The 14,144-nt window shown below is 39.8% G+C and overlaps 2 non-coding genes across 2 annotated transcripts; one reads left to right on the top strand and one right to left on the bottom strand.

Moving 5' to 3' along the window:
• Window positions 1-79: 79 nt before the first annotated feature.
• Window positions 80-198, bottom strand: LOC146547866 (5S ribosomal RNA). Its single transcript, XR_014890972.1, has one exon. It is a non-coding gene; the product is annotated as a 5S ribosomal RNA (ribosomal RNA).
• A 319-nt stretch (window positions 199-517) lies between these two features.
• On the top strand, window positions 518-636 carry LOC146547865 (5S ribosomal RNA). The gene has a single exon (XR_014890971.1). It is a non-coding gene; the product is annotated as a 5S ribosomal RNA (ribosomal RNA).
• The last annotated feature ends 13,508 nt before the right edge of the window (window positions 637-14,144 follow it).

The raw sequence follows: 14,144 nt of genomic DNA, 5'->3' as shown, positions 1-14,144 counted from the left end.
GGAAAGCAGGAGGAAACTAGAGACTACAGGAAGGAGTAGTGAGAGTTTTATCGCCCTCTGCAGTTTGTGTAAGTGCAAAAGCTTACAGCACCTGGTATTCCCAGGCGGTCTCCCATCCAAGTACTGACCAGGCCCGACCCTGCTTAGCTTCCGAGATCAGACGAGATCGGGCGTGTTCAGGGTGGTATGGCCGTAAGCGAGAGAAGAGCACAGAACTAGCCTTTTTATACATGCTGTGATGACACATGCACACGTTTTCTCTTCTATATAGAAGTTAAAGTCTCCAAACGACAAAAATGTTAGAATTACAAAACACACGGTTCTATAATAATCTAACATATGTTATTATGGAGATGTTACTGTGGGAAAAGTATTTCTGCAGCTCAGTGTTGAAGCTGCAGTTAACAACAAATAGCTGCATGCTTTCGCTGTAACATATAAAGCTTGGCACAATAATATATATCAAACTGTGAGACACTTGCCACTTATAAAATGCCCTTTATATAGCAAAGCTTTCGCTTACGGCCATACCACCCTGAACACGCCCGATCTCGTCTGATCTCGGAAGCTAAGCAGGGTCGGGCCTGGTCAGTACTTGGATGGGAGACCGCCTGGGAATACCAGGTGCTGTAAGCTTTTGCACTTCCACACACAAACTGCAGAGGGCGCTGCTGCTCACTCACAGAAAACAGAACCAGAAAAAAAAACTTCATTAAAATGCTTATAAAAATAAGGCATTTCGCTTTTGTGCAAAAGTTGATAATCATCTCACTCTATCTACTTTTCTGGTGTGTATTTTCCAGCAGAGGTTTAGCTCTGTGTCGTGTGTCTGACATTTTGTGGATGTCAGAGAGCATCATTATTATTTCCTAACTTTAGGTTTCAAAACAGGAGGGAGACTGATATTTACTCACAGTAAATATCAGTCTTCCTCCTGTTTTCTATTTTGCAGAGCCTTATTGATGAGCCACAGCTGTTGTTTTATTTTCTCCCCCTGATATCTGTAACTTTATCATTTAAACTGTTGATATGGCTCCAAGCAGCCCCATTAACTTTGTAATTGACTTTTGTTTCCTCCTTTCTCCTCTCTATTATTTACTGCCGATATATTGTGAGTTTATATCAGTAGCATTTGAGCAAAACCTGGTGAGGATTTAGAAGAGCTTCAACATCCCATTAAATTCAAATTCAAATTTTATATGTCGCATACACAGTCATACACAGTACGATATGCAGTGAAATGCTTACACAACTGCTCGTGACCTAAAGAAAAAAGAAAAGGCTATGAATAAGATAGGAAATAAATATGAAAATTTATGGAAATGAAGAAATATAATGTCCAGTGTTGTGCAATCCACATTATGTCTTGTGCAGAGCAAATATGCTTAAAGTGATTTAAGTGATGAAGTGAAAACAATGTCCAGAATGTCCAGTGTGTGTGTAAGAACCATATGTGTGGGTCAGTACTGTGTGGTGGTGTGATTGAGAGACCGTATCGCCTGCGGGAAGAAGCTCCTCCTCAGTCTCTCTGTGTTGGTCTTCAGGGAGCGGAATCGCTTTCCTGACCTCAACAGAGAGAACAGTCTGTTGTTGGGATGGCTGAGGTCCTTCACCATCTTCCTGGCCTTGGTCCAGCACCGCCTGCTGTAGATTGAGTGCAGGTCAGGGAGCTCGGAGCGGATGGTGCGCTCAGCTGACCGCACAACCCTCTGTAGAGCTCGTCTGTCCTGCATGATGCTGTTCCCGAACCAGGTTAAGATGTTTCCCGCCAGGATGCTCTCTATGGTGCACGAGTAAAAGTTCCTGAGCACCTTGGAGGGCAGTTGGAAGTCTCTCAAGCGTCTGAGGTGGTAGAGACGCTGACGGGCCTTTTTCACCACGGTGTTGATGTGACAGGACCATGACAGGTCCCGCGTGATGTGAACTCCGAGGTATTTGAAGCTGTCCACTCTCTCCACTGGGCAGTCGTTGATGACGGGAGTCTGGTAGTTCCTCTCCTGCTTAGTGCTGAAGTCCACTATCAGCTCCTTTGTCTTACTGAAGGAGGTTGTTCCTCTGGCACCAGTTCTCCAGATTCCTAATCTCCTTCAGGTAGGCCGTCTCGTTGTTGTCAGAGATGGGCTTTGATCTCATGGTGAAATATTAAAAAGTATACACATTAAAATCTTTTAATATGAGGTTGTACAATGTCTTAAATTGACATGGCTAATGCCTATTAACTTCTCATCAGTGATCATGGATGAATAATGAAGGAGGAGGACTACCGTACTAAAGTGAGTTTACAATCCAACATAGAAACTGACCCCCTGAGATGGAAGACTTTTATATTCAATGATACTCAAAATCCTCATTCTTGACTTATTACCAAAAGAAAAAAAATTATTATATGTTCTGATGACATTCAGTTGGATCTGATTTACACATCAGAGGTTTGTTCAAGTAAATATATTCAAGTCAAGTGAAATAAAGAGCAGAAAACATTTCATGAGAAGCAATGCAAAACGTGACTTTCAGCAAAGGCCTGCTGTCACAGTGTGGTTAGACTGAGGGTTTGTCAACAGTCTGATGACACTGCATCAGAGACTTGTCTTTAAACACTTTGTTCTTTTCGTGACCACAACTCAACACCTTGTGAGTGTTTGCAACCTGGTAATGCACCGTGACCCGAAACTGTGAACAACTGAATCTGTTCTGAGAGCAGAAGAAACTTCTATGAATGCAATAACTCTAGATGTTATCACACTAACTACATGTTATAATGTAACACTTTGTGTCATGTAAAACTCTGAAGTCAAGGTTATAAATGGCTGTTTTTGACAACTTTTGAGTTTACCTTTATATATTTCACTTTTAAAACTTTACAGTCATCATTTCATTGGGACTAAATCTAAGCAGGAATGTTTTTTAATCTCTATAAAAACGTTTTTAATCAGTCAATTTTAATATGAATTGAAAAATATAAATTGTATATTTCAAAACTATGTTTAAGTTGCTGATGCTTTTAACTGGACTTGGAGTATACATGCATAATAAACTGGACTGGGTTAAGAACACAGCTTCACTCTACAGGAAGGGCCAGAGTCGTCTCTATTTTCTGAGGACAATGCTCAGGATTTTTTCCAAATCTGTTGTGGCCAGTGCCATCCTCTATGCTGTTGCATGCTGGGGCAACAGGTTGACGGTCACAGGTGCCAACAGACTCAAACTGATCCGCAAGGCCAGTAATGAGTGGAGATGGAGATGGACTCCTTCAGGGTGTCTGAGAGGCAGATGTCGTCCAAGAAAAGAAGATCATTCAATGAGAGACTGAGATTACCAAAATGCACCACTGAACAACACAGGAAATCATTCCTGCCCGTGGCCATCTCCCTGCACAACTCCTCCATCTAATACAGTTATACCCGCTGGCACATGTTCTACAGTAAAATAACAAATGACATAATTCACAAGTTAGAGTTACAGTTTTTCTCAGTCGCTTTGGTGCGTTTCTCAGATCAGAATTGAAATTCTCATAACTATTAGTTCAACCTCCACAACACTCAGTCATTTGTGCACATCATAGTAGCAATTTCTCCTCTCTCTGAACAAACTGCAAATGATTTTGGACATGAATCAGTTGCTTCCATACATTTCCCTGCTGCTTTCTGACATTTCCATTTGCTTATGTCATGTCAGTCAAAAGTAATCATACCTATGGATGCTGAATAGTCGTTCCCAATAAAACGAATAGTCATACATCCATTGCTTGAGTCATCACACACAAAATTGTTGAACTAGTTATCACATGCCAAATATTGGCCATCTGTCAAGCAAATCCTATACCTTTCTGTATCATTGTTCCTGGAAATGTCTCCGAAATTGAACAATTGATCTCGGGTGAATTACAGCTGTCACTCATGAGGAGGCGTGTGAAAGTTTAGTTGTAACCAATGACAAACAACTTGTTCACTGTCAATAATGGATGAATCCTGTGAATCCCCAATTGGCAAGCATATATAAACTGCGCAGGAGCTAGTGTGTACCATTTCTACACTTCTGTGACACAAAATGGAAGGTCAGCAACGTGGAAGAGGGGTGAGGATGCGGGGAGGAAGGGGAAGGGGAAGAGGGAGAAGAGGCAGATATAGGCGGATTCCTAATGAAATAAGGGCTACAATTGTGGACCATGTTGTCAATCACGGCCTCACCATGGAGGAGGCTGGTCGAAGGGTGCAACCCAATATTGGAAGAACTACTGTCAGTTCAATCATTCAAACATTCCGTAGGGAAAACAGGTATGCAAACAGTAATACACTGTACTGTACTGTGCCATCTCAGACACATCACATGTTACTGTACTGTATTTGCAATTTCACAAAAAGTTCACTCTGCACCACATAGGATTGTAAGACAACCTCGCGGAGGCGGAAGAGGGCCCCTTTTTACCCCACAGCAAGAAGAAGCCATTTGTGCAATGGTCATTGCAAACAATGCAATAAAGCTGAGAGACATACAAAGCGCTGTCATAGAGAATTACACGGTATTTGGCAATATTGAATCTGTTCCAATTTCAACAATTGACAGAGTACTCAAGAAAAATTAAATCCACATGAGCAAATGGCCCTGCTAGCAGCCATGGATGCAGCATGTGACGACATCACAGCAGGGTCCTGCAGAGGATGGATTCGCCACTCCAGGAGATACTTTCCTCGCTGCATTGCGAGGGATAACATCTGTTGTGATGTAGATGAAAATATGTGGCCAGACAGACAGGAACGTCTGGATGTGCCAGAATGATTTACTGTACTGTTACATGTGCTGTTTATTGTTCACATTAGTGCACAGCTCTACCAAATGGGTGATTTTATGTTTACATGTATTCTACAGTGAACAAGTGACTGTAGCATATTTTTCTTTTGCACAATTCTGTAGGATTACAAACACTTCTACACAATGGAAATGTGAAACGTACGTATTCAGTGTCTCAGTTACTCCCAAGACTCCCATAACATCTACAGTGACTTTACTGCACATTTCAGATGGCTGTACAGGTAGGCCATAGTGCTGTCGTCAGCATTTTCAGGTGTCACCAATTGTTTTTGCAATGGGAAACACTGAAATTATAAACTGTCATAGTGGAAACATGACAATGCCATTTGACTATCTTGTTCATAAAGATGGTGTCAAGACTTTTCATTTTGATGGCACTGACAGTTTCATTGACATGGATACTTGCTTTTGAGGTATGGATAATCAATTCTGTGCATGTGACGTGCTTTTGCAGGCTATCCACTAGGTTTTGCAGTTTGCACTAATTGTTTTGGGAAATGCACTAACTGCTGTGCAAATGTTAATGGTGTTCTGAGAAACGCACCAAAGCGACTGAGAATAACTGTAAATGTCAGTCACACACATTTCCCCTCACCTCTTGATATGTGTGATTGTGTGATTCGTGTGTATAGATAGATAGATAGATAGATAGATAGATAGATAGATAGATAGATAGATAGATAGATAGACAGATAGATAGACACACACACACACACACACACACACACACACTTGGAGCAACTGTAATCCACATAATTTCCTTAGGGATTATTAAAGTAATCTGATTCTGATTATTCACTTTAAATATGAATACCACACCAGACAGCTCATATTATTCAGAAAGCACCTTTATTGCTTCAATGCAAATTAGAAGGTGATTAACAGCCAGATGCTGCTAATCCACTGCATTTGAATAATTGCTCATCAGCATATGTGAGCAGCTCTATAAAAGCAAACATTTTGTCAGTTTGCTGGTCTGGAGTATTCAGGTGTTTGTTAACACAATGTCATAATGTTCCCAGGAACGGATGACCCAGAAAATTCACCCCAGGGTCAAACTGTGCAGTTCTCAGAAAAAGCTCAAAAATCCACAAGCTACATCTCAGACTCTACAGGCCTCAGTTAGCAAGTTAAATGTTAAAGGCCATGACAATTAGAAAAAGTTTGAATAAGTGTGGCTTGTTTGGAAGGGTTGCAAGGAGACAGTCTCTGCTCTCTAAAAACAGCATGACAGCATGGCTGCAAGTTTAGTAGCAAATTTGCAAAGCATAACAGCACAAACACCGCATACCAGCTGTTAGCATGGTGGTGAAGGGGTGATGATTTGAGCTTGTCTTGCAGCTACAGAACCTGGGCCCTTGCAGTCATTGAGTTTTCCATGAAGTCCCTTGTATACCAAGTAGTCTACAGTCAAAACTGAGTTTTGGTAATGCAGCAGGACAAAGATCCCAAGCAAATTAGCAGAGCTACAACAGAATCAAGGTGTTGCAATGACCAGGTCACAGTCCACACCTCAACCTGAAAAACAGTGCTGGGAACTTAAGAGAGCTTTACATAAACAAATACCACAAACCTCAATGAACTGACGAAACGATGTAAAGAAACGTCAGCCAAAAGTCCTGCACAACCGTGTGACAGACTAAGAGTCATACAGAAACAATTTGGTGACGCTACTGCTGCTAAAAGGTGGCTCTGCAAGCTACTCACTCATGTACAGTGCTTAGTTTTTCAGAGTACTCTATAGATTCCTATGAAAACACTCTTTTCCACATGACTGTATGTCAGATAAAAGAGATACGATCTGTGAAGAGGATTCTGAGAAGAGAAAACATCTGGGGACCTGTCCCGAAAAGTTCATTTTGTTCATCTGGACGTAGAGTTTTCAGTAGCAGGAACGCTCTGTCACTCATCCGAGTTCGACTTCAGAATTCTTCTGTCTCAGCTCAGCGCAGGTTTCCCCAACCTTTGTTTGAAATTAGACTTTACATGTTGTCCAGTTTCAGGCAAGGGAACTGAAAAGTGTGCTGAGGATAAATGATCAATTAGGCAGATGTAAATGAACAACAGCTGCAGGCTGGTGGCTCTGACATCACACCTGATGGACACCTAGAAGCCTAGATTCAATTGTTTTGGAGTTTCTGAAGACCGTCTATGACTCTGGGGTGACATCAATCATCTTTTATGGTGTGTTCTGCTGGGACAGCTGGGGCTTCCCTCTTTCCCCTGCTGGGATGGGCACGCACACGTCGCTGAGATGTGTGGTCTCAGGTAACTGGTACTGCTGGAGGCTGCAGGTGACATAGTCATACTATACCAGTGTAATAACTGAAATAACACAAATAGAAATGAATAAATAAACAGATAACATAGTCACATGAACAAGAGGAGCCTATAGAGATTCTAAGTAGCTGATCTTGCAAAAGCAAAATGTGTTCTGCACCACAATGCATTCAGGTCACAATTCTGATTGCAAAAGCTGGCAGATAGGACAGGATATTAAAAATAAAACAAAAACCCACCTCCCACCACATGCAGGTCATCCTAGCAGCACTGAGCAGCTCCTACAGTGACACGCTGCTGCAACAACAGTGTGCGAGGAGAAATTTCAGATATCTTTCCAGCTGCTGTCAGACTCTACAATAGAGTCTTAGTGCCCACTTTAAAATTAGGTGTATACAACATCAGGGGAATAACAACACGTGATATATTACACCGTGCCATTATTTACTTAACAAAAACTAAGCCAAAAGGCCGTTTCTGCACTTTTTTCACAAATGTCAATATTTTTTTATTTACTTATTTTTAAAACATGTGGTTTATTGAATTGAAAAAAAAAATAGCTGCAATTGTTGTAACACGAGCTATGAAAGACAACCTGCATCTGCAGCTGTGGTCACTGGTCCTCACATCATGTTTGCAGCATGTTCTGAACCACAAACAGAGCAGTGCTAACTGGTGGGCTGGTGATGTAGACACTGATGCTAGTTAATTTAAGGTGGGGCTGCTGAAATGTTTAAAAGCTGAAGCCCCCAAAGTTTTACTTGTCTGTGACACAAATGAGCTCCAACCTGCTCAGGTAGAATTTAATAACAGCTGAGCTGCACTAGACCTGGTCTCTGCTCATCTTGACTCCTCGTTTGGTAAGAACTTTTTATTTGTATATTTAAAATCTTTTATAGACAGCATGTTTATTTTGAACAACTCGATCTCCTGCCACACTTATACTCACATTCACTAACCAGATATGGGCTTTAAAACATGCATCATCTGGGTTCTGTGACCATGAATATCGTGCATAAGAAATGTGCATGCACAGGCAGAGGCCTATCTTTTTTTATTTATGTTCAAATAATGTTCAATTTTAATTCCCCCTTTAGAGCATTTCATTTAATGAAGACATGTTCACCATCCGCTGTTCCAGACGACTGACTCGTGCCTGAACTCCTGCAGGTTAATCAACCAACCACTGATCAGTAAAGCAAAAAGTACGGTAAGTGTCCTCAGTTGGAAAAGTTTGCTTAAAAGTTTCATATCTTTATAATATAAATAATTATATTTAGCAAGAATGTTGTCATGACTGAGTGCAATGACCGTTTCCCTCTGTAAGGTTCAATGTGTGGATGCAAGTAGAGAAGTTGTCTTTAGATACACCTCATGAATAGGGGTGGGTTTTTATAATCGATTTATCGATTAAAATCGATTCTGGCTTGGATAACGTGAAATCAATCCATTAAAATCCTGAATTGATTTTTTTTAATATAAATTTATTTTGCCCAAAATATCAGAATCTCTGGTGAAAGATCACAAACTTTCAACAACCACCAAACAGCTAAGACAGTAAATGAGAGCAGGAACACGGATTCTGCACAAAGATGTAAACACACAGCGCGGATCAGAATCAGTTAGATGTCGCCTTTCTCACAGTCGGGGCTGAAAGCCGACAGCTCGCTGATTCTGATTTGTCGGCGGGTCCGCGCTTTGTGTTCACGCCCTTTTTGCGCTGATCATAAAGCTGTTAGTTTTATCTCTCTCCAAACAACATTGACTGAACCAGCAGCAAACGAAGCAGCAAACTACGCTTCACATAAACATCGTCATGAATTCACTCTGACTTTTGCTGTTTTGCTTCCACCACGATGCACAGCTCTCTCTCTCTGTCTGTCTGTTGTCTTGCTTGTTACACAGAAGTCTACCGTTGTTTACAGGCTGTCAGCTGCTGTTTTACTTACTTCCGAAAAGAAAACCCAATTTCTGCCGTTCAATACTAAACAAATGTAAACTTTTTAAAATTATGCAAAATGCAAAACGCTTAGCCGTGTCTCTAATAAAACCGCGGTAATGTCAGAGGTAACGTTCATATGTTGATTAATGGTTTTCTTTCATTTTTGATGTACTGCAGAATATTTTTATAAAATCCCAGAACAGTAAAACCACCTTCATGTTTTTCTGTGTTTTATCTTCAGCTACTTTGACACAAAGGCATCTGCTGTGACGCTCACGCCTCTGATAACGTCTTGTGTGTGTCAGCTTCCTTTTTATAGATACAATAAAATGTACTGTACTGATCTGAATTATAATATTTCTGACTGTCCAAATTTCCCAGATTCAAATCGAATCGAATCGTGGATCGAACTGATTCGGTACCTTGTGAATTGGAAGCGAATCGATTCTAGAAATCAGTGACGATACCCTGCCCTACTCATGAACTCATCAACTGAGAGTTAAAAAAATCATCAAATTTATTTAAATGACTTGTTGTTAATTTCCACTACTTTACATAAAAACTTCTGTCACATGGTAAATGGCCTGTATTTGTATAGCGCTTTTACTAGTCCCCCCTAGGGACCCCAAAGCGCTTTACACACCCAGTCATTCACACACTGGTGGAGGCAGCTACAGTTGTAGCCACAGCTGCCTTGGGGCAGACTGACAGAAGCGAGGCTGCCATATCGCGCCATCGACCCTTCTAGCCAACACCAGTAGGTGAAGTGTCTTGCCCAAGGACACAACAACCGAGACTGTCCGAGCCGGGGCTCGAACCGGCAACTTTCAGATTACAAGGCGAACTCCCAACTCTTGAGCCACGATCACCCCAAATGAGCTGCTATGCAGGCATATTCAAATATTTCTAAGATTATAAGGTCTTACCAGCAAACTCCACAATTTTATTTGTGTCTTCGTGAAAAAAGTCAAGTTTAATCTTGTGAATGTAAAAATTATTAGGTAAAGCAGCCCCTTCATAATGTCTACATGCTACCAAATGTATGTAAATGATTACAATTTCCTGTTTTAAAAAAATCAAGTAATACTTTTAAAAATTACACAATATTATTGTTCAACATGTCCTCCGTGCCTCTCTGAAAAGTTTCAAAATATTTACTAAAGTAAAAATTAGACTGGTTTTGATATTGAATTTTTGGAAGCTGTTATATTGATATTGATTTTTTATTTTTATTTTATTTTATCATTTAATGATTTTAAAAGTCATCATTAAAAGGAATAAGAAAGTAATGACACATGTTTTTAGTTAGTTTCATTTACTTTAATTATTATTTTTTAAATGATCCTTGGCGCATATATTCCTTTCAGGCACTCTCCAATAACCTGCGGTCTTTACAGTGAAGACACGCAAACATCAACCTGGAACATAACTGTATGAAAATATATGATCCGTATTCGTCTTAGTTCATAGTTACACTGTTTAAAATAGAATATTAAACCAAACAGCGGTAATTACCTGTCCAGCAGAGATTCGCTAGCTCTTGTTTCATTTCAAGCTCAGTTAAATTATTTCTTTCTGCTTTTCCTCATCAGCGATCTTCCGTCTTTTCTTTTCGACTTGTCTCTCAGTCCGCGCTTCCTGCTCAAGTAAGTCAGCCCCCTCCTCTGGCGCGCATGCTCTGCAGCGCATACCCGACGGGGTCTGCGCAGCGCGTGCACCACAGGTGTGGAGAAGTACTGATTAGTGCTCCAGTTTCAACATAAACGCTTCCAGAAAGCGAAACATGCTCCTTTTCAGACTAAAATATCAACGTTTCAAACCATACTCCAGGGTTTTTAGTTCACCGTTTATGAGGTTTAACAAGAAAATAAAAGACAAATCTGAATGTTTGAAAATGATTTGAAAAAATTCTGTAAAGAATGGATCAGAAATACTAAAATTATCCTTTTACTTAAATTTAGTTGCTTTATTCATTTGTTACATAAGTTAAACAAACTTATGTGGGTTTCTATATAAGTCAATAAAGAAACAAGAACAAACTGAGAGGTTCTGGAAGCGTGGAGTTCAGTTTGCAAATTTATCTAATGCAAAAAACATCTATGAATAAAACTTTTTTATTATTATTATTTTTATTTTTTATTTTGAATAAATGAATAAAACTTTGTTGGCCAGCAACTTTTCAAAAAGACAAAAAAGAGAAAAGCTGGTCATAAAAAGAAGCTATTATCTGGGGGGAAATAATCATTTGATCCTCTGCTGAGTTTGTAAGTTTGTTCACTTATATTAAATAATCAGTCTCTAATTTTTTTTTAAAGTATTTTCATTTTGATGTAATGAGACAGAATATCAACCAAAATTGAATAAAAAATGTATTTGCTAAAATAAATGAATTGATTTATATGTCACTGAGTGAAGTAAGTATTTGATCTCAAACACAACTTAGTACTTGGTGGAGAAACCTTTATTGCCCAGCACTGCGGTAATATGTTTCTTGTAGTTGGTCACTGGGTTTGCTCACATCTCAGGAGGGATTTTTTTCCACTCCTCCTTCCACAAACTCTCTAAATTCTTTCGATTTCTTTGCTGCTGTTTGGTAACTTTAAGCTTCAGCTCCCTCCACAGATTTTCTTCAGGACTGAGGTTTGGAGACTGCCTTAGCTCCACCCCATGTCCTTGTGCTTCTTCTTTAGCCACACCTTTGTTGCATCAGTGGTATGTTTTAGGCCATTGTCATGCTGGAAGACCCATCGATGACACATCTTCAGTCTTTTGCCTGAGAGAAAGTGGTTCTTGTCCAAGATTTTGCAGTACATGGCTCCATCTACTGGCCGCCAGTGTGGTGAAGTCGTCTTGTATCCTTGGCAGAAAAACAGCCCCACAGTATAATGTTTCCACTTCTGTGCTTGACAGTGGGGATGATGTTCTGTGGGTTACACTCAGCATTTCTCTTCCTCCAAACAAAGTGGGCTCAGTTCATGCCACAGAACGCTTGTTGGGTTGTCGAGGATCAAAAACTTACTTCACTCAATTATATGCAAATCAGTGAAAAGAAATCATGTATTGTGTTTTGTTTCTGTTGGTGTTCATGTCTCTCTCCAGTAAAATAAAACATCCACAAAAAATAGAGACTGTTTATTTCTTCATAAGGGAACAAATTTACAAATTCAGCAGGGGATCAAATACTTACTTCTGCCACTACAGTGATGACGCTTTTGTTGCATTAAATTCTTGATCTGGAAAATGTTCCTGTTTTTCTCTCTCCAGGAAACAATGAGGATCATGTTTACCTGTTTGCTGCTTGTGCTGCCCTTTGTTACTGGACTCTCAAAACCAGCCAATCTTCAACCCAACCGAATTGAGAAGCGACTGAATGAAACAAATTATGAAAAGTTTAGACGACAGCATGTAGATGCCAAGATGAGCGTGAAAAAATGTGATACAGAAATGAAAAAAAAGAAAATATATGCTGATCGAAACAAATGTAAGGATGTTAACACATTCATCCTCAGTGATTACAAACAGGTCAAAGCCATTTGTAACGGTCAAGGAAGATATGATCAGACGAATGGCACGACAAAGAGTGTAGCAAAGTTTCGCATTGTTAGATGTGACCTAAAGAACAATGGAGCCAGGAAACCCAAATGTCAGTATAAAGGCACACTTCTCACTAACAGAATAGTTGTGGTCAAATGTGAAGGAAAGTTACCTGTGCACTATTGTGGTGATGAAATGACCTTTGAATCCAATAATGCAACTATAGGAAAAATCCCCATGCGCTCTACTTCTGTACCCACAAATATACATTTCTGAGATAACAAAAGAGCAACATTTATCATCAGCTCTAACTAAACGTCGCTGGAAACGTCTTCTTCATTATAAGTTTTTATTTGAGTCTGTCTTAGCAATAAGTATATACATTTTTTAACATGTGATCAACCTCTATTTCTTCACACGTTACATGAAATAACATAAAACTATTATTTCCTTCTGATGAGGGAATTTTATATTCATCCCACCAATACCGACATATTAATTGTACTGACTGTAGGATGCTGTGTAGAAATAATCTCTTAGATCCAGCTTGCTTCTAATAAAATATTTTTTATCTGATCACAGGATAAGCATATAATAAAAGTCACTTTTTGGTGTTTGTTGGTTTTTATATATTTATTTTTTAACATTTGGAGCATCACCAGTTACAAGACTCACAAGCTGACAAGTTCTTATTCAGCGCCCTGTCTCTTGTTTCTTTTGTTTTTAATGTCATCCAATTTTTTTGTTTTCATTTTGGCATGCGATTCATTTCTAAGACTTTTCTAAACGTCTAAACGTCGTTGCCATAACGGAGGGGGCTTGAGCATTTGCCCCTTTCCTCTTGGACGTCCCAAGAGCCCTGTTCTTGAGGCATTACTATTTTTTAATCTGTGTACATGTGCTGTCTGTGCCCCTCAACAATAACATTTAACTAATAACCCCAATTTTGCTAAATAAAAGGATCTGGCTTCCACTAGTCACATGATGCCCATTAACTAATTCTCGACTTTGACGGCAGAGGGCATTGGTTACGAGATCACAAAGAACATGCACATTTTTTGCCGCCTGGGTGGTGCGGAGCTGTAAGCGAAACACACAAAGTAATTGGGAGATGCAGACTGGTGCAACAAAAACCAGTAAGTAGGTGTAGAGCGTACACTGTAGTCTATAGCAGCGGTCCCCAACCCCCGGGCCACGGACCGGTACCAGGCCTTGAGTCGTTTGGTACCGGGTCAAGAGAGTTGAAGCTCGTACCGCACAGAAAAAATAAATAACTTACATTATTTCCGTTTTATTTATTATCCGACTCTGAACAGTGTTTTATTTGGAAAAAGACTGAATTCTCTCAGTTACTTCAGTCTATGACTGACTCTTGACGCATGTCAAGATACATTAGTTAATATTAAACCCACAAACTAGCAAAATTAGTAAAAAACAGATGTCTTTGGAGGGTTTCTTTGCAAAGGAAAAAAGGCCCAGTGAGGAGACAGAAGAAGAGTCTATGACAACTACTAAGAAAAAGAAAGCTGCATTTAACAGACAACAAGTGGATATATTGCAACAAGTGATTCCCATGCAC

This window comes from Mchenga conophoros, linkage group LG23, assembly GCF_057382185.1.
Source record: "Mchenga conophoros isolate Kocher_MC1m ecotype Shallow Benthic linkage group LG23, M_conophoros_male_GT1.1, whole genome shotgun sequence".
NCBI lineage: Eukaryota > Metazoa > Chordata > Actinopteri > Cichliformes > Cichlidae > Mchenga > Mchenga conophoros.
This window is presented reverse-complemented; position numbering and strand designations above follow the sequence as displayed.